Source organism: Rhineura floridana, chromosome 4, assembly GCF_030035675.1.
Source record: "Rhineura floridana isolate rRhiFlo1 chromosome 4, rRhiFlo1.hap2, whole genome shotgun sequence".
Classification (NCBI taxonomy): domain Eukaryota; kingdom Metazoa; phylum Chordata; class Lepidosauria; order Squamata; family Rhineuridae; genus Rhineura; species Rhineura floridana.
This window is the reverse complement of record NC_084483.1, coordinates 29,001,984-29,025,670: the sequence shown is the minus strand read 5'-3', so window position 1 is coordinate 29,025,670 and position 23,687 is coordinate 29,001,984. Positions and strand designations below refer to the sequence as shown.

At 43.3% G+C, this 23,687-nt stretch overlaps 1 protein-coding gene across 9 annotated transcripts in view; it reads right to left on the bottom strand.

Moving 5' to 3' along the window:
* Window positions 1-23,687, bottom strand: part of KLHL29 (kelch like family member 29) — a 616,221-nt gene that overhangs the window by 74,721 nt on the left and 517,813 nt on the right. The gene's annotated exons all lie outside the window — the stretch shown is intronic.

The window sequence follows — 23,687 nt, the reverse complement described above, 5'->3', positions numbered from 1 at the left end:
AGAGCCATGCTGGTTTATGAGAGAAAATAGCTTAGCGAAAATGGGTGCCCACCAGTCAGGGGTGGCTTTGAAAAGTTCAGCAGGAATCATATCCTGACCTGGGGCTTTCTTGGAAGGGAGAGAGTTAATTAGTACAAGCACTTCTTCCGGACTCACTGGGGCCCACTCCTTGCATGTCTGGAGGGCCACAGTGACTAAGCTAAGGCGGGTATCTATCAAGGGGTCCCCAGCAAAGATATCTGTGAAATGTGCATACCATTGAGAGGGGGTAATTGGATTGTGGATGGGAGCACAGCCCCCTTTGAGCCCTCTCGATATTATGGCCCCAAAGCTAGCCGAATTATGTTCGGCTAGCACTAGGGTCAGGTCCGACCATTGTTGGCGTACAAACATTGCCTTTTTTTTCTGAAGTAGGTTTTTATAAGCCCTGCGCCAAAAAATGTAAGAGTCAAGATTTTTGGAGGAGTTTACTCTTCTCAGGGTTCTTATGGCGCCAGCAAGGGTTTTTTTTAGTTGTGTGCACTGGCCAGCAAACCATCCACATTTCCTCTTAAATGGAGGGTGAGAGGTGGATAGCCGGGGCCTTAATGCCTCGATAAAGACCCCATAAAGGTCAAGGGGGTCAGTGGAACTTAAAAAATGTTCTCGCCAAGCAAGTAAGGCCGGGGAGTGGAGAAAAGTGATCAAATTCTCTTGAAGTCTCCCGTCCCAGCGTAGTCTCCTTATGCCAGTAAGGGAAAGGTTTTCTGAGAGGATACCTCTGGGGATTGCTGAAGGAATAGGGAGAGAAAAGGAGGAACTTATAGGCATATGATCGCTTTCTGGTCTAGAAAGCACAGTAAAATCCAGAAAATAATATCTTAAAGTAGGAGAAAGAAACATAAAATCGATGACACTCAGTCCTCTAGGCCCGTAAAAAGTATATGAGTCTGCATATGGGTTGTTAGAACTACCATTACAAATTAAAAAATGGTATTTGATCACTAGAGCAAAAAGCGAGCAAACCGAAGATGTTATAACCTCGTCTCGTGATGACCTAGGGGGGCAAAATGACAAATCTTCCGGGGCTAAGCCCATTTTCTCCCCAATGGCCAGGTTGTTCGCCCCCAGCCGAGCGTTAAAGTCCCCAGTCATGAGAATAAGTGGATCACATACTGACTGGAATATTTCATTTAAGACCGAGTCTAATTCTGACCAGAAAGCCATGGCCTTTTGCTTATACTTGGCTGGGGGAGCATAAACGTTTATGAGAAACACTTTCAGGTTTGAAGGCCATACCATCTGTATAACCAAGATGTCATTAGTAGCTGAAAATGAGAGTTGGGAGGTACTAAGGTTTAAATCAGAAGAGATCAGAGTGGCTAAGCCACCTACTGATCTTCCCCCCTTAGATGACGGGGTGGCTGGGCTAGAGAAAGACTCATATCCCGGGAGGGTGGGGCAAGCTGTAGAAGTTTCTTGAAGACATACTATCTGCGATTGCATGCAGAAATCCCTAAACAAATGGTCTGGCAACTGATTAGCCCAGCCTGCAACATTCCATGAAATAACATTTAAAGACGGGTGATTTGAGGGAAAACGGGGGCTGGATCGTCAGGGAGAAGCTGGGCCATTCGAAATTTTCTGGGGCAAGGGCAGATCTTGGGTGACGGTAGGGGAAATACATGAGTCCACTTTACATAGTTGTCTACTAGCATTTGATGTAGGGAATGGAGAAAGAGGTAGCGGTGGCATTGGGCGACATTTTGATGGGGAAGCTAATTCTAAGTCCTCCAAATATCTTAGATCTGACCAAGATGGAGTCATATGCGTTCCCAATATCTCTCCACCGTCTAATGAAGATTTCCTGGGTGGTGGATGATGGATAATTACAGTATGCAAGACCGTGGGCGTTACTAAGTTACTAGTAGCCTGGGCCAGAGTCCGCTTGTTGACACCTTCTGCACATATTAATTCCCTCAAGGGAGGGGGATTGTGCACGATCAAAAGGTCACTCTTGGGCGAGCAAGGAGTGTCTTGAGGTGGATGTTGACGAGTTACTTCACGATTCTCCAGAAGATGAATAGATTGATCTGCAGCCTCTGGCAGCACCTGAAGCTCCATCAGAAGAGGTATAGGGGTTTCAGACTGGAGCATCTTAGATTGTAACCTTTGAGCAAGCAAATGCAATCTCGAAATGATATCCCACTGGGAGGGTGCAGGGAGAAACTCAAAATTCAAAAACAGGTCCCTTTCTTCTTCTATAAAAAAGGAGTTATGGTTCGACAGGTGTCCATCATCGAGGCTGGAGGTGGCCATGCCAAAATCAGGTAAGTGGGGGGGGGTCGGGGGAAAGGGATTTCAAAGGACTCATCTGCGGAAGAGAAACCATGGCTTGTGGGTACACCGTGGAGGCAATCTGCCTTGCAGGGGGTACCGTGGGCAATAGGACAGATCGCTTTGATGAAGTGGCCCGTATCAAATGATCATTTCCCGATTTCGAGGAAGATGACATGAGAGGAATAGGTGGAGCATTGTTATAAAAATGCCTCTCTAGGTAGACTCCCCTGGCAGCCAATATATGCTTATTCAGGCGGATTGAACGCACAACGTCCGGGTTCCTAAGAGTTAACAGGACCCTTGAGTTTGCAGAGGCAACAGAAAGGTATTCAACATAACTAATGTCAGACTCCTTAATCCGTCGTGAAGAGATTGCCCGGAGAAGTGCAAAGATTTGTCTCTTTCGGCGGGATAACGAATCTCTAATGTTGAGGCCACAACAGTTCAGGAGGACAACTTTGTTAGAGCTGTACCTTAGATTCCATCCAAATTTCTGGGTTTGCGTACCAGAAGTAGTAGAAACTCTCGAAAGATGTACTGGAACTGGCTGACATGGAGTTAAATGAAGCTCCTTTGAGTGGTTTAAAGTAGAAGAAGTTACTGCAGCTGGGGGGTCTTCCTCTTGCAACTTTGATTGATGGAGAAGGGGGTCTTGAGATGAAACAGAATTTCTCTGCGGGTTGCTTTCTTTAACTAGCTGGTCCAGAACTTTAAACAGTTTGGAGAAATTCATCTTCTGTGATCTTGGGCGTTCGGAAGAATAGCACACAATGGCAAAGGTAATTTTCCAAGTGCTGGGGGGAATGCATGAGGACAATGCTCCTATCATCTTCCTTTTTTGGATTAGGGTGGGGTGAGGGTATAATGGTGTGTGTGTGTGGGGGGAAGGGAGACAAAATTCATTACTAAACACCGTAGCATGGTGTGAATAGAACTGGTTAAGGAATGAGCCTACAGTGAGGGAAGGGGGAACAGGAAAGAGAGAAGAGCAACATCGCCATCTCCATTTGCCGAACTGGGTCCCCTTCCTTTCATAGCAGGCTATTTAAGAACCAAACACACCAATCTAAAGAGTGTGGGAAGGGAATGAGTTCAAAAATGGTTTCCTTCATTATAATTGTGTCATTATTATTTCTTCTTAGCTTTCTTATCTGCCCTTCACCTGATGCTACCAGGTCATGGTACATAAAATTTAAAAATAATAATATATAATAATATACAATACTTAAAAACCACAGTAAAATACAGTGGGGCAGCAGCACTCAAAAGAAGAGGATTCGGTGAAAACAGCACTCCACCCCACCAAAAGCCTGGGCAATTTTGTTTATTTCCTTTTAGTTGTTTTGTCTATGATCTCAGAATTGAAAAAAAGAGATGAGCAGAAGGAGAACAATTTGGGGGGCAATTTATTTTGGGATAAGGGGAGTAACAGCAACAAGAAAATTTTAGTTGAGTTAAACCTTGTCCTCCCTTTGTTTCCCCCAAAGGCCTCCAAATTGAATATTTAGACACTTAGCCCTCTGGGGGTACAGATGAAAAGTTACTGTAAAACTACCCTGAACCCATGGGATAATGGAAGATATAAATACAACATTTAAAGAACAACAACTAGGAACTGAGAGTGCCTTGGGAGCAAGATTTTGGAAATATTGAATAGGGCTTTGTACTGTTAACAGCTTTGAATACGTTGTAAATGGCTCATTCTGTGATAACCTACTGTACCCGCAGCTTCATATCATTATGAGCACCATACCTGTTGCCTTTGCATCTCTGAGGTTAAATTTATATCTTTACGGTTTGTACTTTCCCTCTTCTTACGTAGAGAATGATTCTTAGGCAGGTCCAGTGCCAGGCGTATCCAACCCTGCTATTCAAGCGGTGTGGGGCTAATAAACCCACCTGTATGTTCCACCTACTTTTATCATCCATGTAAATTACATGCTTGCTGGGCACGCATGTCTGCCATCAACCAAGTGTGTGTGTTGCTTTCACAGGGATGAGAGAGGTAAGTGGAGTGTGCATGTGGGCTTATTGAAGCCCGCACTGACTGTATGGGGGGAGGTACCTGGGAGCTCCCTCTCCATGATCGACAGCAGGGTTGGGAACTGATGCTGATTGCAAAACGGGAGTGCTACCCTCTCATCCTAAAGGAGGGGGCCCTCATCCAGGGCCCAACTTGGCCGCATAAGCCCTATTCTTAGGGACAGAGTTCCCTTGCTTCTGTTTCTCCCATTAGTTTCAAGTGGTAAAGTGCTCTTTGGGCAGCTGGGATTACAATAAATATTATTTAAAATGGTGTAATTATAAAATGCAGCCCCATAGCCATGTATTCACTGTTCAGAAAAAAGATTCCATTATGATTAGTTAACTCTTACAACTATTTTCAAAATGGAGAGAACCCTCAAAAGTAGGGTTACCAGGTCTCTGGTTTTTGCCTGGAGAGGCCAGATTTTTGGGATCCTCTCCAGGTCTCCAGATGAATCACCTTAATCCCTGAACTCTCAACTTCCATTTTTTAAAAAAATTAATAAATTTCTAGGTTCACAAGATATACACCAAAACGCCAGCTCCCCCCCCACCCGCAATGTCTGTTAAATGAGCTGGTAGGTGGCTGCTGTAACTCTGCCTTTTCAGGTTTGTAGCCAATAAGTGAAGTCAAGGTTGTGATTGACAAGGGATTTATTGACCTCAATAGCTAGAACCCATTGCAAGGCCAGAAAACTGTTTTTTTTCTTGCTTGTCTGAAAATCTCAAACTGAGTAACAGGGAAGAGAAATTGATAGTAAGAATTTCCATTTATTTTGTTTCATGTGTGTTTGGCCTGTTTAAAAATCCTTTGGAAACACAACATCTTCACTTATAAAATGGAATTGCTTGCCAATAAAAAGTATTAATAAACCTCCTTTGGCATTATGTACCTCCAAGCAAGCTCTGTCTGAATAGTTGCATAATGGCACACAAGAACCAAAGGTTTGGGGAAATACAAGCTAATTTACAGAACAGCAAAGTGACTGATTAAAGGATATGGGGAGCTGATTTGAAAACAAGAATTACAAGAACTGAACATGCATGGCTTGGCAAAAGGACAGATAAAATACCAAGAAAATCAAACTGCATATGTTAGGGAGAGAGGGAGTACCGCGTGGCTGAAATCAAGGCAAAACTGATGTTGGAATGATACATAACATTCAGTGAAGAGCCCTCAAGTAGTCAGTACTGTTTTGTTGTTCCACTTTGGTTGTTCCATTTGTTAGGCTAAAATGTATGCCTTCATTATATCCCCCAGCACTCCCTCACAATTAGGAAGATATGAGAGTCCTGATTCTCAGTGCAGCTAGATTCCATAAAACATGTATCTTTTTACCCCTCTCTGCTACTTTCAATATGCTTTTTATTTTAAACCTAGCTGCTATACACTCACACCATAGTCTCTTCATTGTCCTGTTCAGTGTGCACAAAACCTTGGACTGCTTTCCTGGAGGATAAGACTATCCATGGCTACTAGCCATGTTATCTATGCTCTGTGCCTACTGGCAATATGCCCTGGACATATACCCTGGGCTTCTACTGGGAGGAAGGGCAGGATATAAATCTAATAAATAAATATCTGTTGCTGGGTATCACAGGTGGGGAGAGCGCTGCTGCACTCAGCTCCTGTTTGCAGGCTATTCATAGGCATCTGGCTGGCCACTGTGGGAACAGTTGGATAGGCCTTTGGCCTGATTCAGCAGGCCTCTTCTTAGGTTCTTATAGCAACAAAGTAAAATGGTATTCATGTTTTTTCAAAATGGCTCTCTTCTTGGTGTACATGAATTAAAATAAGGAGAATGGGCTAAACAGAAGAAAGTTTGGAATGAATGGGCGGAATCTCACACTACCAAAATACCATGACCCCAAAAGCTGCACTTTTGCTGGCTTTCTACAGATGCAGCTTGTAGTAATATAAAATTGAGATAACAAAGTATACCTGAATCACCCTCTAGATCCAGAAACTCAAAATCCTTCCAGGGTTTAAAAAACAAATGTCCAGACGCATCTATAGTCTCATGAAACATCAGACAGATGCAAAGATGTTGAGCTGCCTGCAGCCATTTCCCAAAAAGCAACCTAAGTAAGGGGCACTTAAGTTTTTCTTGACTTTCTTATATCCTCTATGGTGAACTCTTGTAAGAACAAGTTTCTCCTACCTCTTGATAAAAAAAGAAGAAGGGGGGGACTGCTACATTGTTTTCTTATCCCTCATTGACAATAGCCCTGTGCAGGCAGTCTGTGTACAAACATATGTATGTACGGGGAGCAGGGTGGGTGTGCTTGAATAACACCTACAGGCTCCAGCCCCTAAACACATTTGCATATTTGGAGTCTATGAATGGAGGCTGAACTGTATCCTCTATTTTCCAGGCTGCATGTATAGGCCTGCGGTGATATGCTGATATAATCTCTGACACATAGAGACTGAGTGTGGCAGAGTGCAACTTGTAGACATAATGGCATGTGTGCACATTTGCACACAAATACACACATCCATTACATGTAAAGACCATCTGTACAGGATTTAAAAAATTTACAATGATGTGACTGAAACTTAGGTTTTATTATTATTGCTTGAGATTTTAATATTTTAATGTAACTATATGTTTTAATTTTGTACATCGCCCAGAGTGGCTGGATTGCCAGCCAGATGGGTGACTAATAAATTTAATTAATAAATAAATAAAATAAATAAACTTCACACTTGGTTTTATTTTCTAGTGTTGAGGTTAATTAAAGCATGGATAACCTCTGGCCAGCAGGGCTGAAGAATACACTGCTATTTTTATATGTATATCTGGTATGTCATTAGCCTGGCTTGTTATTGTAAACAGCTTTAATTCCTGTCTAAATCTTCTCCAGTCCTTAGCAGCAGCATTTGATAAATTCAGTAAGCAAGAAGCTTTTAAACTCTCTTCCTTTGCTTACGTTCCTTGTACTGGTTTCCTTTTTTTCTCTTATTTTATAATCTCTTCTGTATCTTTCCGCTCCTGAAATCATGATCTATTACTGGAGACACATTTTTACTATATAAATTAACAGTAGATGAAACATAACAAGTACATTTTATGTCCATGCTCCCAGCTGTCCCATATAATTTTAAAATAATTTGAAGATCTTTTGGAAGGGCCAAATTGTTAGGCTTGCCACTGCTCTCTGGCACCCCACCTAGTAGAATGCCAAGACCATGGTCAGGGTCTATGTTAATCAGACCATGTGGTTGGGCCATTTAAATTTTATCTCAGTGCTATTCACAGAAAGACAACTCCCATGCATTAGGTACCATGTAAACTGTCCTAAGAATCGCTGTAACCTTACTATCATGATTGTTGTTCTCCAGCTGGTTGTTGTCAAGGGTATCCACAGCACAGTTATATATCATTATCATATCTCATGCCTGTTCTACACAACCTAGGAAGTGGACCTTTAGTGTAGTGGCACCTACCCTTTGGAATTCCCTCCCCTTAAATATTAGACAGGTGCCATCTCTGTTATCGTTTTGGTGCCTACTGAAGACCTTCCTCTTTCAACAAGTCTTTTAAGTAGAAACCTTATCCCAGTCTGCATCTGTGTTGGAATTGCTTTTCAAGATGTTTTTCAAAAGATGTTTTTAAATGTGTTTTGTTTTAATATATTTTAAAGTCTGTTTTTATGATGTTTTTAGTGTTTTTGTTTGCCACCCTAGGCTCCTACTGAAATGAAGAGCAGGATATATAAATAAATAAATAAATAAGCAATCAAACAAACAACAATACAGTATAAGTCAGTGGAGCAAAACAGTGCCACAGTGGCTGCATCAAAAGTAGTTGACTGCATTTGAGGTTTTAGTAGTAGCAGTAGTAGCAGTAGTTGTTGTAGTCTACTATAAGGGTGCTCAGAATGTGTTCAAGGGAGCTTCACCTAGAGATGTGAGGACCCAGGGAAAAAACCCAGAGAAATTCAGGGGGAAACAGTATTTTGCCATTTTTCTGCCCCCCATTCCCCCCCCCAAAAAAAACCATGGAAAATTTGGTGGTGGTGGGGAGACGTTTAGTTTAGTTTAGATATTTCAGGTTTTTCCCCCCAGGCCTTTACATCTCTAGCTTCAACAGCTCACCAAAAATGGTTTAACACTTTCTGAAACTAGCTTAAGCAAATAGATGCAATGCTACTGCTATACTCATAAAATAATTTTGAAATAATATAAAAATCATTTGGAGGAAAATGATTCCTATTGAGGAACTGTAAAGAAAAGAGAAGACCATTTTTAACAAAAAAATGGTGTATATGTCTATAAGGTATATAATTTGAAATTGACAGTTGGTAAAAGAGATCAGAATACCTTGGGTAGTAGCGAAACTCAGTTGCAGAGCTCTCAAGAAACCTTGATAATGGACTTCCAGGGAATTTTAAATTCACAAAGAATGGATGTAGTTAGAGGCAGAGTCTGAAACATCTGTTCATAACATAGGAAGCCAGCTTTGTGCTTCCAAAAGGAGAACTCTGTTTAGTGTAGGGGGTTGGAAAACCTGGCTCTTTATTTCTGTGGATATTATGGCCTTCAGCCATAGTTATTTAGGAACTTCTTTGTGCAGATCCAAATCCTTGTTGCAGGTGCGCATTTCAGACTTTTTTTAAAAAGGAAAGATACACAAATACTGGACTTCAGATTAGGAGACACTTCTTGGTACATACAATTCCCCTTCCTGTCTCCTCACCACCACCACCCCAGACAATGCTGCACAAAACATCTTTGCTCCATTGATTTGTATGCATAGCCACATTGTGCAAACATTTGTTACTTTTATTGTTTTAATTCCTTCTGTAAATTGCTTTGAGATTTTTTACAATAAAGCAATATACAAATGTTGTAAATAAAATAAATAAATTTTGAAGTTACTGTGGCCCCTGGGTCCAGTTTTAGGAACAATGGAATCAGCCGTATACCGGCTCAGGCCATTTGGTAGCATCTAGTTCAGTCCTGATGACTAGCATTGGCTCTCCAGGATTCCAGGCAATACTCCTTTCCAGATACTGAATTTTGAACCTTTGCATGCAAAGCATATGCCCTACCACTGAGCTACAGCCCTTCCCCGTTTAAAAAAAAGCCTTTTAAAATTGTTCTTCTCAGTTCACTAATAAATGCACATCATACCTAGTGCAGATCCACACCATTCATTTAAAGCATATTCAACACACATTGGAAGCACATGAATACCACCACAGAATCATGGGAACTGTAAGGGTGGTGGGAAATATAACTGTGAAGGGGAAACTACATTTCCCAGGATTCTTTAGAGGAAGTCATGTGCTTTAAATGTGAGTTGGATGTGCTTTAAATGCATTGTGTGGATCCACTTAATAAACTTTGCCTGCATGTAAACTGTTTTAATTTTTTCAAATGGAAGTGAAGTATAAAGTTTACTTGATGATCATGGGCTACTCACCATCTCTCAGCCTAATCTGCCCCTCAGGATGATAACAACAGAGGGGAACCATGACCACCCCAAGAAAGAAGGGCACATGTAAAATGCAGAGGAAATAATAATGTACAACCATAGTATGAAATCAGATCATTACTGGGACATAGTGTGAAGAAATATTTATATAAGCATGACTATCAAAGATCTTTACTATTTTCACAACCTGTAAAGATATTTATAGTGCAATCCTATGTTTGTTTACTCAAAAGCAAGTCTCAATGTATTCAATGGGGCTTACTCAAACAGGGAAGTGTGCAAAGAACTGGAACCTCAAGTGATAAGGAACTTTACTTATCCAACCCAAAATTCAGACTCATGCCACTTTAAGCTGTTTTGCAACAGTTTATATTGGATTTTAAAGGGATTTATTTCTTGTTTTGAGCTGCTTTGGTTTCCAACGGGCAACCCTACCTCATAGGGATATTGGAAAGACTCCATACACACACACACACTGGAGATGTAAAATACATACACCCCATGTAATAGTTTATTGTAAAAACCAGTTGGTCATTGCAGAACTTTTTAAAAAATAAAATAAAATCAGCATTAGTTTCCTACATAATATAAGCAGTGATACCTTAGTAAGTCCTGCCTAATTGCTTTAAAAATAGGATTGGAGAGGGAAAGATTTACAACACAAAGAAAATCCTTTGCTAAGTTCACTCAGAAGTCCCATTAATTTACAGCACAATTCTAATCATGTCTACTCAAAAGTAAGTCCTACTGAATTCAATGATCCCAGACTTTTCCTGAGTAAGCTTCATGTTAAAGTGGACTGAGTTTATCTGAACTCTGAGATGCGTGATATTCTGCGTGGGCTCCAGGGCACTCTTCTCGTAGTTCACTACAAAGCCATGACTGGTGAGGCAATCCAAGGTAGCGGTAGCCTGTACGTCTATGGCATACTGGTCCCTTGAGGGTGCTCTGACCAGGATGTCGTCAAGGTAGGGGTGAAGCCTCACCTTCAAGGTCCTCAGATGAGCCACCAGAGCTACCAGGACCTTGGTGAATACTCTTGGAGCTGAGGTAAGACCGAAGGGTAGCGCCCTGTACTGATTGTGGCAACTGGCATAACAAAAACAAAGGTATTTCCTGTGTTGCCAGCAGCTTAGGATATGGAGATAAGCCTTAGAAATGTCTATTGAAGACATCCAAATGTCTTCATAGATGGCTTCTGAGATGGAATTCAAGGTCTCCATTTTGAACTTCTTGTAAGCCATCCTCTGGTTCAACCACTTGTGGTCTAGGATGGCCCGCACACTCCCATTTTTCTTCAAGACCAGAAAGAAAATTGAGTAAGCCCCCAGCCCCCAGGCAGGCACTGGTTCCACTGTGCGAATGTCTAACGGGTGACCTATGGCCTTGCAATAAGCCTGATGCTTTTCTGGTCTCCTGGACTTTGGAGTTGCAATGAACTTCTCCCTTTGAAGCCTGGAAAACTCCAAGGAGTAACTGGATGAAACTGTGAGAGAACGCAATGGTCTGATGCAGTGGTGGCCCACACCCCTGCAAAGTTGAGTAGATGGTCTCCATGACAAGCCACTGACCTGGCATCAGGAGGCTTGGCCCTTCTTTGACCCCTTGCGGAACTTGGAAATGGAGGAGTAAGAAGAGGCAGATTGTGATCTGGATTGATTGGTACTAGGGGTCCCATCTGACTTCCTGCATCAAGGCTTGTACCAGAGGTATTCTGATGATGAAAGTGTCTCAAGCTCCTACAGGACTACTGCTGCTTGGTCTTGCGCTCAATCCTTCTTAGCCATGGGGAGGGCCTTCTGTTGATGCCTTGTCTCCACTGGGACTTTTTCCAGTAGTTCCCCAAATAGCTTAGCCCCCCCAAAAGGGGAGTTAGCCAGGTGACTTTTGTGAGCCAGGGTCCACTTCCCAGTGTCTGAGCTAGAGGTTCCGTCTTGCCACCATGCTGGAAGCCATTGCCCTGGTGTTAAACATCATTGCATCCATTGTAGCATCTGCTTGGAAGGCCGCTGCCAGTGAGATCTTCTTCAGGCCATCCTTCACTTGCTTTGGAATGTCATTCCTGGACACCAGCTCATTTGCCCACATCATGTTTGCCCACGCAAACACGGATGCAGCCGTTGAAATTTTAAAGCTGTGCCTTGTCCCTCAAAATCCCTGCACAGTGTCGCCTCCACTCTCATCACAGGCATCCTTTGGGGCCCCTTCCCCTTCAGTGGGGATGGCGGCAGAAGAGGAGAGAGCGACTACTGCAGAGCCCACAGCAGGAGTCCTTAACTGCCCCATCTCAACTGGTGCAAATGAGTAGTGCTCACTAACCAACTTATGCACTGGTTTCTGTTTGGCTGGAGTGGCCCATTCTGCTTTCCATAGTGCCTGGAAGGAGTCTGGAAAGGTAAAGTATTCATCTTAGGCTGACACTCTGGGAAAGCTATCTTGGAGCCTTTTGAGGCAGTGGAAGTATTTGGAAAGTTCTAAAATCCGTCTAGCCTTTGCCAACAATGCAGAGAAGAACTCTGCCTGGAAAAGCCTCCCCTTTGGAGGTGGGGCCTCCACTTCTTCCTCAGAGAGCTTCCCCTCCTCCCTATTTTCTGAAGAGGAAGAGCACTCCGAATCTGACAGGAGTCCCAAAGTTGTAGCTGCCTGTCTACTCATCACCCTCTTGTCCCCTTGCTTCCTTTTGGTGTGGCAAGAGGAGCACTTGCCTTTAGTTTTGTGTTTTTGTTTCTCATTCTTCTGTTGCCCCTTCCCATGGTGAACAGGGGAGGAGGAGAAGGAAGGAGGACAAGGAAGATGCTGGTGAGGGAGACCTGAAGGGCCTCCTTTTGTTGTGCCCCAATTTAGATGGGCCCTTCCTCTTATAGTGCTTGGTACTTAGGGCTGGGGTCTGTCCCTGCCTGCGCCCCAGAACTCCTAGCCTCCTTAACCACAATCCCCCTTATCCATGGCAAAAATTTGGGGAAATCCTCTTGTCCCGGGAGAGGGGAGGAAGAGAGGTCTGCCAAATGGCCTCTACTCACGCCCTCCACGTGGCACTCAAGCACCTCTCCCAATTGCTGGGAGCAAGGTGAGATCTGCTGCTGCATCAGATCGCTCTGCTCCTCTTCCGAGTGTGTAGTCATCCCTCCGCTTGCCATTGTAGGCAGAACTAACAAAGGATCCAGCCGACTCTCAGGCGGGGGTGGGGAGGGCCTGATAGCACGCCGAGGCCTTTTTTGTGCCTTTCTGTGCTGTGCACGTGTGAGCGAATGCCGCGCCTTGCACCTCACTGCTGCCACCACCGCCACTACTGCTTTGCAACTCCGCCTCTGAACGGATGGGCGCAAAAATATCCAAGGAAAACACCGCTGCTGTGCGGGCTGAAACTTGGTTGCACCTCTCCTCTGAATGAGAAGGCATGAGCCACTGCCCAAAGATCCACTCCCTCGCTGTAGGCCAAATGGCCTTCTATGTGTTACCCTAACCTGCCCTGTGCTGGGAAGCCAGGTAGGATGGGGAAGGGAAGGGGAAGAACACTGAAAGAAAAGAAAAAAGGAAACAGAGAGAGATGGAGAAGAATTGAAAAAGCAAGAAGGTGAGGTTTTAAGGAAAAAAGGAGAACTAGAAGCTGGATGGCTCTTAGGGAGCACCACTGGACCCCGACTGCCACAGCAGGCAGGACAGGTCTGGAAAGTGGGATGGCCCCTCTCCCTGGGTGAGGTGACCTGAAGATTGGACTCTGCCTACCGCACTGGGGGGAGGTGCTGTCCCAAGCTGTAGAATGCCCGCCAGGAACCACTGGGGAAGTGAGCAATTTTAGCATGGCAGCTACACATTTATTTATTTAAAATATTTATATGTCACCTTATAACCCTGTTCTCTGGGTGGTTTACAACAAAGAGAAAAACTGTTTAAAATACACACACAAATAAATGAACAGCATAAAAACAAAACCCAGACAGGAATTTTAAAACAGAAACAGATGAAAAGAGGCCAAGAAAATAAAAAAAGGTCTTTGCCTGGAAGCAAAATGACATCAAGATATATTCCAGGCAAGCCTCTCCGGGGGGGGGGGGGGATTCTAGAGCAGGGGTGTCACCACTGAAAAGACCCTTTTTATTGCAGATATCCACAGCACCTCTCCTGGCAGGGATGCCCAATAAAGGGCCTAAGTAGATCTTAAGTTAGGATAGGTGCATGTGGAGACAGGTACCCTGATCCCAAACCAGCACTTTGAATTTGGCCTTGAAATGGACTGGAAGACACTGAACCTGGCAAAGCACTAGCGTGATATACTCATATAGCCTGGACCCAGTTAGCAATCTTGCAGCTGTGCTCTGAACTAACAAGTTTCCAGACAGTCTTCAAAGGCAGCCCCATGCACCCACCCAAAAGCAAGTTTACCAGGTCATGGATAAGTAAAGTCAGGCTATCCCTGACCAGGTAGAGTTGTAGCTGGCACCCCAGCCTAAGCTGCTAAAAGGCGTTCTGTGCCATTAAGGCCTGTTTTTAAAAACAACCAGATTTGTGCAATACAGGAAAAAGGAAAATCAATTCTGTCTCCAGATTTTCCTGCTTCATTTTTAAAATTTGATTTCATTGGATATTACTGTATTGATTTCTGCCACAACCATCTTCCTGTTTCGGAACTGGAAATGCCTGTCGTTTTAGATCTGAGCATATATTAAAGTGTGCACAAGCAACCTTATACTGAATTGAGGATTCCCAGATATATGCTATTGTGCAATTCCTGGGCACTCTGTGCTAATAATTCTGACAGTATTAAGAAGTGCATTTCTACAACCCCATCTGCTGCCAATGCTATGGAGTGTGGCAGAATAATAATTGTAATGATATCATGAGAAGGGGTAGATAGAGCTACTTGTTAAGGAAAGGCAGAAAGGAAGCAAGCACTGGCCTGCTTTTTTCAATTTCTGATATCAAAAACATATTATAATCCAGGGTTAGCCAATGTGATGCCCTCCAGATGATTCCAACTCCCATCAGCCCCAGCCAGCATGGCCAACTGGTCAGAGATTATGGGAACTAGAGTCCAACAACAGCTGGAGGACACCACATTGGCTACCCCTAATATTATATTACACTTAATATGATCTGATGCAAAGTTGCACCCTAATAAATTCTACTTCAGGGGTAGCTGATGCCCTCCAGATGTTGTGAACGACAACTCCCATAATCCCAGAATCTATTGGCTACGTTGGCAGGCGTTGATGTGAGCTGGAGGGTCAACATCATCTGGAGGGCCACAGGTTTGCCACCTTTCACAATTAATGAATTCAATTTTTCAGATGTTAATAACCATTTACATAATGCCACAAATATTGCTACCCAGTCTCCCACCACTTCAGGGAGCTTTCAAGGGGAATTCTCTCAGTTATAAACACTTTTAATTCAGAATGGTGAACAACAGAAAAACAGCAAACACTGTCTTTCTAGAAGTTCCAGTTAACTACAGGCTTCCCATTGTTTGCCAAATAATCAAAAGAGATGTGTCCAGCCAAAAGTCTGTTTTTTGCTGCCACATGACAATGCCTAACTATCAAGGAACAAAGCACCAAGGCTGACTGCTTCCTCTAGAGTTTTGTCTTATTTTTAAAAATAAATAGAGGTTCTCCAATAACTCCAGAAATGTTACTACTGGGCAGTTGATATACAGCATTGGGATATAGTTATTTAGAAAGCATTAGCTTTATAAATATTGAGTTCTTATTTATTCCTCAGCAAGCAGATTGATGTCCTTTGAAGAGAAGCAGCAATCTCTCTTCCAAGCAATACTCAGCTGCTGTGCCATGTAATAGATTAGGTCTCTCTTAGAACAGTCCAACACAACTCATGTAAACAGAATTCTCAAGACACCGTAAGGAAGCAGGTAGCCAACATGGTGCCCTCCAGATGTTGCTGGATTCCAATTTTCATCAGCCCCAGCCAGCATGGCCAATGGTCATCTGGAGGGTATCACACTGGCTACATCTGCCTTGACCCACATGGGTCAGAACAAGCCAATATGGAGCTGACTGTGGCTGCCATACAGATCTTGTCTCTGCCATTTAAGCATTTCATTCATGCACATTCCTACTTATCATAGAATCATAGAATAGTAGAGTTGGAAGGGGCCTATAAGGCCATCAAGTCCAACCCCCTGCTCAATGCAGGAATCCAAATCAAAACAATCCCGACAGATGGCTGTCCAGCTGCCTCTTGAATGCCTCCAGTGTCAGAGAGCCCACTACCTCTCTACGTAATTGATTCCATTGTCGTATGGCTCTAACAGTTAGGATGTTTTTCCTGATGTCAAGTCGAAATCTGGCTTCCTGCAACTTGAGCCCATTATTCCATGTCCTGCACTCTGGGACGATTGAGAAGAGATCCCGGCCCTCCTCTATATGACAACCTTTCATGTACTTGAAGAGTGATCATATCTCCCCTCAGTCTTCTCTTCTCAAGGCTAAACATGCCTAGATCTTTCAGTCTCTCCTCATAGTGCTTGGTTTCCAGTCCCCTGATCATCTTTGTTGCCCACCTCTGGACCTGTTCCAGTCTGTCTGCTTCCTTCTTGAAGTGCGGAGACCAGAACTGGATGCAGTATTCAAGATGAGGCCTAACTAGTGCTGAATAGAGGGGAACCATTACTCCACACGATTTGGAAACTATACTTCTGTTAATGCAGCCTAATATAGCATTTGCCTTTTTTTGCAGCCACATCACACTGTTGGCTCATATTCAGCTTGTGATCAACAACAATTCCAAGATCCTTCTCACATGTAGTATGCCCCATCTTACAACTGTGCATTTGTTTTTTTCTCATAGGTGTAGAACTTTGCATTTATCCCTGTTGAATTTCATTCTGTTGTTTGCAGCCCAATGCTCCAGCCTATCAAGGTCCCTTTGAATTTTGTTTCTGTCTTCTACGGTATTAGGTATGCCCCCCCAATTTTGTATCATCTGCAAATCTGATAAGCATGCTCTGTACCTCCTCATCCAAGTCGTGAATAAAAATGTTGAAGAGTACTGGGCCTAGGACTGAGCCCTGTGGTACCCCACTTGTTACTTCCACCCAGTCTGAGAAGCACTCTTTGAGTACGATTCTGGAGCCAACTGTGGATCCACCTGATAGTTGTTCCATCCAGCCGACATTTAGCTAGCTCGCTAATCAGAATATCATGGGGCACTTTGTCAAAAGCTTTGCTGAAGTCGAGATATATTATGTCCACAGCATTCCCACAGTCTACAAGGGAGGTTACCCGATGAAAAAATGAGATAAGAGTAGTTTTGCAGGATTTGTTCTTCATAAATTCACATTGACTCCTAGTAATCACTGCATTGTTTTCAAGGTGCTTACAGAGTGACTGCTTTATAATCTGCTCCAGAGTTTTTCCAGGGATTGATGTTAGGCTGACTGGTCTGTAGTTCCCCGGTTCCTCCTCCTTGCCCTTTTTGAAGATAGGGACAACATTAGCTCTCCTCCAGTCATCTGGCACTTAACCAGTCCTCCATGATTTCGCAAAGATAATAGACGCAGTTCTGAGAGTTCTTCAGCCAGTTCCTTCAATACTCTAGGATGCAGTTTATCAGGCCCTGCTGATCTGAACTTGTTCAAAGTGATTAGGTATTCCGTGACCATTTGCCTATCAGTCTCAAGCTGCAATCCTGACCCTTCTACTTCATGTTTCCTGGGAGGGTCACAGACCCTTTTTTGGGAGAAGACTGAGCCAAAGTAGGAATTGAGGACTTCTGCTTTTTCTTTGTCACAGATATATTTTTAGCACACATGTTCAAGGATGTTGAGCTTGACTTTACACACACCCGCAGAGTAATCTCTTCCCGACTTCCAGAACCAAAAGATGCCATTATGAAATTTTAAAGGTTGGGATTTCATGGAAGCATTCTGAAAAGGAACAGCTTCTATGTTTAGAAAATAAGCATCTGTGTGACTAGGAAGCCTATTATAAACCAGCATGATACTGAGAGGTGAGCAGGGTGGGGGTGGGGAGCAGTCACCCTTGAAAGCTGATTTATCTGAAGCACATGAAAGCAACCAGCTACTCGTATTTTAACAGTAACTTAACTGCAAACACTCTTTCCTCCATAAACATATACAAAAATTAAAAGCTCCTAAAAAAATATGTAAAAGTAAAAAGCAATGCACGAAACAAAACACATGGGCAAAACAAATGAAGATGCCACTGTAAACTCAAAAAGTACTTCAGGAAGACGAGGAGGAGGAAGAAAAGCAATGTTGAAAAACAGTCAGGGCAGCATGACAAGAAGAGTGGGGAAGGTACAGTGACAAACGACAAAGGGAAAAAATGAAAGACACCTCTTGACACTTAAATATGTGAAATTACCCCAGCAGGAAGTGGGATGCTCTCAGTCTCAATGGACTCCTTCCTATGCAAAAAAAGATTTGTCCTATACGAATTCTTAGTGTTACTGAGCATGACAAAACGGGCGCGTCTTTCTGATAGGATGCTTCCATTCTTTGCCAGTACACTGACAAACTGTCACATGTGCAAATTAATGCAATCAAATTCAGTTAGGGCCTCTTCCAATGTCACATCAGTGGCATGTGAGTTGCAAAAAAAGAGCAAGATGTGTGTCAAGATTCTAAGTGAATGTCCCATGGACTCAAACTGATTTCATCGTTATTCCAGGAGAGAGAGAGGGAGGCAGACAAAGACCACCTCAGAGCTTGCTCCAGATGGGCTGCCCAACCCACCCACGACCTGGGCTTTCTACCATCAACTGCCCTGTGGAAAGGATCCTGATGGCTTTTTAGTATGTTAATACTGCTTATTGTAGCTTTAAAAAAAAGTAATTTAATATTATTATTAAGCTGCTTTGGAAGGATTTGTGTCTTGAAAGATCAAATATAAATAACTGCAATCAAACAGTCAATGAAATAAAATACCCAGTGCTGCTGTGACAGGGGAAAGGCCTGGCTTCGTGGCAGAGCATTTGTTTTGCATGAAAAGGGTCCAGGTTTACTCCCTGGCATCTCCAAGTAGGATGGGGAAAGTTTCTCGTCTGAAAACCTGGAGAACTGCCACCAGCCGGTGGCCTGGTTTAGGCTCCCAGAGAGATTGTGGCCACTTTGCTCCTCCCTAGTCATTCTGCTGCTGCACTAAGCCATGATTTGGCTCAGGAAGGTAACAAGCGGGGTACCACAGGGCTTGGTCCTGGGTCCAGTGCTCTTCAACATTTTTATTAATGACTTGGATGAGGAGGTGCAGAAATGCTTATCAGATTTGCAGATGATACAAAATTTGGAGGGACAGCTAATACCTTGGAAAAGAGAAACAACATTCAAAGGGATCTTCATAGGCTGGAGCATTGGGCTGAAAACAACAGAATGAAATTTAACAGGGATAACTGCAAAGTTCTACACCTACGAGAAAAAAACAAATGCACAGTTGTAAGATGGGGCATACTACATGTGAGAAGGATCTTGGAATTGTTGATCACAAGCTGAATATGAGCCAACTGTGTGATGTGGCTGCAAAAAAGGCAAATGCTATTTTAGGCTGCATTAATGGAAGTATAGTTTCCAAATCACATGAAGTACTAGTCCCCCTCTATTCAGCATTGGTTAGGCCTCATCTTGAATACTGTGTGCAGGTCTGGGCTCCACATTTTAAAAAGGATGTAGACAAACTGGAACAGGTTCAGAAGAGAACAATAAAGATGATCTGGGGAGTGGAAACAAATCCTTTGAGGTGAGACACAAAGAACTGGACATGTTTAGCCTTGAGAAGAGAAGACGGAGGGAAGATATGATAGCACTCTTCAAGTATTTGAAAAATTGTCACATAGAGGAGGGCGAGGATCTCTTCTCAATCATCCTAGAGTGCAGGACGTGAATAATGGACTCAAGTTACAGGAGGCCAGATTTTGACTGGACATCAGGAAAACCTTCCTAACTGTTAGAGCGGTATGACAATGGAACCAATTACCTAGGGAGAAGATGGGCTCTCCAACACTGGAGGCATTCAAGAGGCAGCTGGACAGTCACCTGTCAGGCATACTCTAATTTGGATTCCTGCATTGAGCAGGGGTTGGCATGCCTGCACCATTTTGTTGTGGTCCCATCTCTTTTTCTGCTCTTTTAGATGTGGCAGCCACTTTGTGTAACACCTTGCACCCACAACAGTCATTTTATGTTGTGTCACACCCCCACGCCAGCCATATTCTGACTGGTGCCTGTGATACTTTCTCAAAATTCCAAAAATTCCACTGGCCCCAAAGGTTGGTGACCCCTTGCTTAGCATGTTGTCCAAACCTGGATTTGTGGTTTAGTTCTCCTGAATAAACCTCAAGCTGTAAACCACGGGACAAACTTTGGTTACAGCTTGTGGTTAGTCTGGAGACAACTGAATCATGACTCTGGGTTTCTATGACATGCCAAGCCATGCCTTAGCACACACAGTAGCAGGATTACAGGGGAGGAGCAAAGCAGCACAGTCTCTTCTCCTGGAGCCTGCACGATTTTGCGTCGGCACTAAGCCATTATTTGGCTTAGTGTGACACACCGGGTTGGTGCCAAAGGGTGGCCAGGTTGGGCCCTGGTCAAGGGCCCCTCCTGAGAGTGGGAGGGTAGTGCTCCCATTCCGTAATTTGCAGCAGTGTCCTTTCCTGACCCTGCCGCGGATCACAGAGAGGAAGCTCCCACACACCTTCCTAATTCAGTCAGTGCAGGCTTCAATAACCTGTACGCATGTCCCACCTACGTTTTTCGTCCCTGTGAACGACATGCACACTGTGGGCATGCCTGTCATCAACCAAGATGGTGGTGGAGGCTTCCCAAAGGGGGCTGACCCCCTCCCCATCATCTTGTTTGACGGCATGCATGCATGCACACATCATTCACAGGGATGGGAGAGGTAGGTGGGACCCACGGGGAGGGGGGCTTATTGGCCCTGTGCTGCCTATATGGGAAAGTTGGGCTATGACACCATGGGCCTGGGGCAGGCTGGTGCCCAAGGGCCCAATAATACCTGGCGTCGGTCTTGGTGACATGCAAACCAGGCCACTATAAACAGTAATGAGTTAAATGGACTAACAATCTGTCCTGATATAAGGCAGCTTCCTATGTTTCTAAGATCCTTCAGGAGTCCCAGGAGATGTAGGAAGAGGCTAAGAAATGATGAGTTCCCGAGCCAGCATTGCCTCAGCTCCCAAGTGAGGAGGTGAGTAGCTGTATTGCCAGGCTCCTGCCACATGGTCCTTGGGTCTCCAATGATCCTGGAATGAATGCTATAGTGGCTGGCTTCCATACTGTTAAGGTAACATAGGATTATGAGCATGTCAATACTATGCAAGAACAGAGCCCAGAAGAAAAACATCTATTAAGACACCCAAGAGTTGACAAGGGCTGTTTCTGGTTGGCTGGTTTTGGTCAAGTCTGTTTTGGCAACAGAACGAGCATCAATACTAAAATCCGTGCTTGTGAATCTACAGGCAGAACAGAAGAAAGAATAAAAAAGGAGCCAAACAATTGGCTGAGTCATCTTGTAGTTGCTTATTAGGTGCTCTAGTCTAATGGGAGATATAATGCAATTAAGGCAGCGTCTTTCTGTCTTATCGTCAGGTAAAGCCTCTTGGCCATTGCCAGGTGGGTCTGAAATGGTAAATACAAGGTTAGAAGGTTTTATAACACTTGTTTCTGAGTATTGCTGATAATGCCTACATTCCTGTATACTCCTGACTAATGGGATATGTAACCTGAGATTACAAGTCTCACTGTGAGTTATGACTCACTGCAAGATGTGAAGAAGTGAGCATTTGATGTGCTAGAGCAGTACTTCCAAACCTTTTCCCCCATGGACCCCTCCCCCCACACTAGCACTTGCCTTAGAAGAACAGTTAACTCTCAATACTTTTATACATCAACAATAATTCTACAGTAATATCTCAGTTAACAAATCCTCCAGGAAAGCAGCTCCTTTTAACGAAGTCTTTCTTGGTGCAGGGGATGTAGGGGTGTGTGTGCACACTCCAATGTATCAGAATGTGGCTCCTTGTATATTGGACTGTGACTGCTGCAAGCAGCTCTCTCATGCGTGTCTGCAATGCTGCTACTTGCCAGATGGTGCAGGTGCCTCCATAGTAAACAGTGCTTTGAGTGCCCTGGAAGCACTGTTTCATGCAGACACTTCTGCTTGAGTGTAGGGGAAGATGTCAGAAAGAGAGAGACAGATCAACCACAGGGTGGTTGTGGAGCCTGCCCCTTGCCTGCCTGCTCAAGTGTATGGAGAGGAGAACTATGTTCAAAGCTTTAGATTGCTATAGCAAGATCTACATGACAAAAGAAAAAAACACAAGGCAGGAATCCCTGGATGCATTTTGCAAGAAGCCTTCAAGTGGTCTGTATGCAAGGCTTACCTGACCTGGTTGTTTCATTTCAGACATGCGTATTGTTAGTTTTAAATAAAAAGTTTCCTGAAATACGTTGAACTGCTCTTCTTTTTTGTGGTGTAGGAACCTATCCCTATTCTTTCCATGTTATTCCTACCTCTGGTATCAAAATTTCTGTTAAAGAAGTAATGTCCAGAAGTAATGTACTTTATTAACTGAGGTATTACTGTATTTCAGGTTTTCCATTATCAAGAGTGCAGAAAGTTATTCTGCATTCCCCAATTCTGGGTGGACACAAAAGGACCTCCCCCCATTTTGTATTCTGTAAATTTATGGGTTTCATTGCCACCAGTTACATCTGTGATCCCAGAACAATGAAAAAACAGGAATACATTTTCTGACAATATCAATTTCCCACTAAAATTTCTTTACCCCTCTCCTAACCATAATCCAATCAATCAATCAATCAATCAACCACTCACCCACCCACCTTTCCACCAGAGTTTCCCACAATCCTCACTAAAATTCTGGATATCACATGCATGCTTTTAAGCTCTATGTAGATTTCTTGTGAATATTAAATTTGCAGCTAATTCTGAAATTCATAAATTGTGTCTAACTGGATGGCACACAAATTGTAAAATGAAATAAGAATAGCAGAGCATTGTAATTACAAAGAGAAACTTAACAATAACTTATACTTGGGAAATAGCTCTTACAACTGTTAGCATTTCATTAAAAATATGTTTTTACCATGGACTATTATGAAAAGCACTTTTTGGGGAGCCAGATGCTATAACACAGTGTTGTGGGAAAATAATGTTCATTTCTCGCTCTGGCTCAAAACAAGAAGCTAACAGCAGTTCAGGATAAAAACTTAAAAAATAATTTATTAGAAAATAAGCAGCACTCACACCAGCAATTCAGAGCGAGTGCGGTCGATCCAGACTGTCTTGTTCCCCCGATATTTATACCCCTTAGTAAACAACTTACAGGAAGCTTACAGTAGGAACTCCATATATGGTAATATTACAGTGTGTTACATTGAACTGGTTCCATCAGTGTATTCCCTGAGTCATGTTTCCGGCCATAGTACATGAACAGCTTATATTACTAAGATGGCGGATATAGACATCCATTGTAAGATGGCGGTGCTTAATCAAAACAGTAGGTAACTCTCAAGGATGCCCCTCAAGGAAGTGCTTTAGTGCGTCAGAGGAATTAACCCTTAACAACAGCAAGATGTACAAAACTGATGATGTTTTGAGAGTGCATGGAACATGCTATACAGGCATGTGTATTCCTTCCTATAAAGTGTCAAACACCATAAGAACATCACTTCACCACTTTGTTCAGGAGGTGAACGGACAGTAACAGCAAATGTGGAGTTTAGCAGTTCAGACGTGGAGGCTGCTTGATCCCTGAGTTAATTCTCATGTCTTGGATCAATAATGTGTGAAGTTAGTTTGTTACAAATCTTAATCAGCTATAAGACAACTGGCAATTTACGTTCTACTGCTGCAATTCTTTTAGCCTAAGGACATTTTA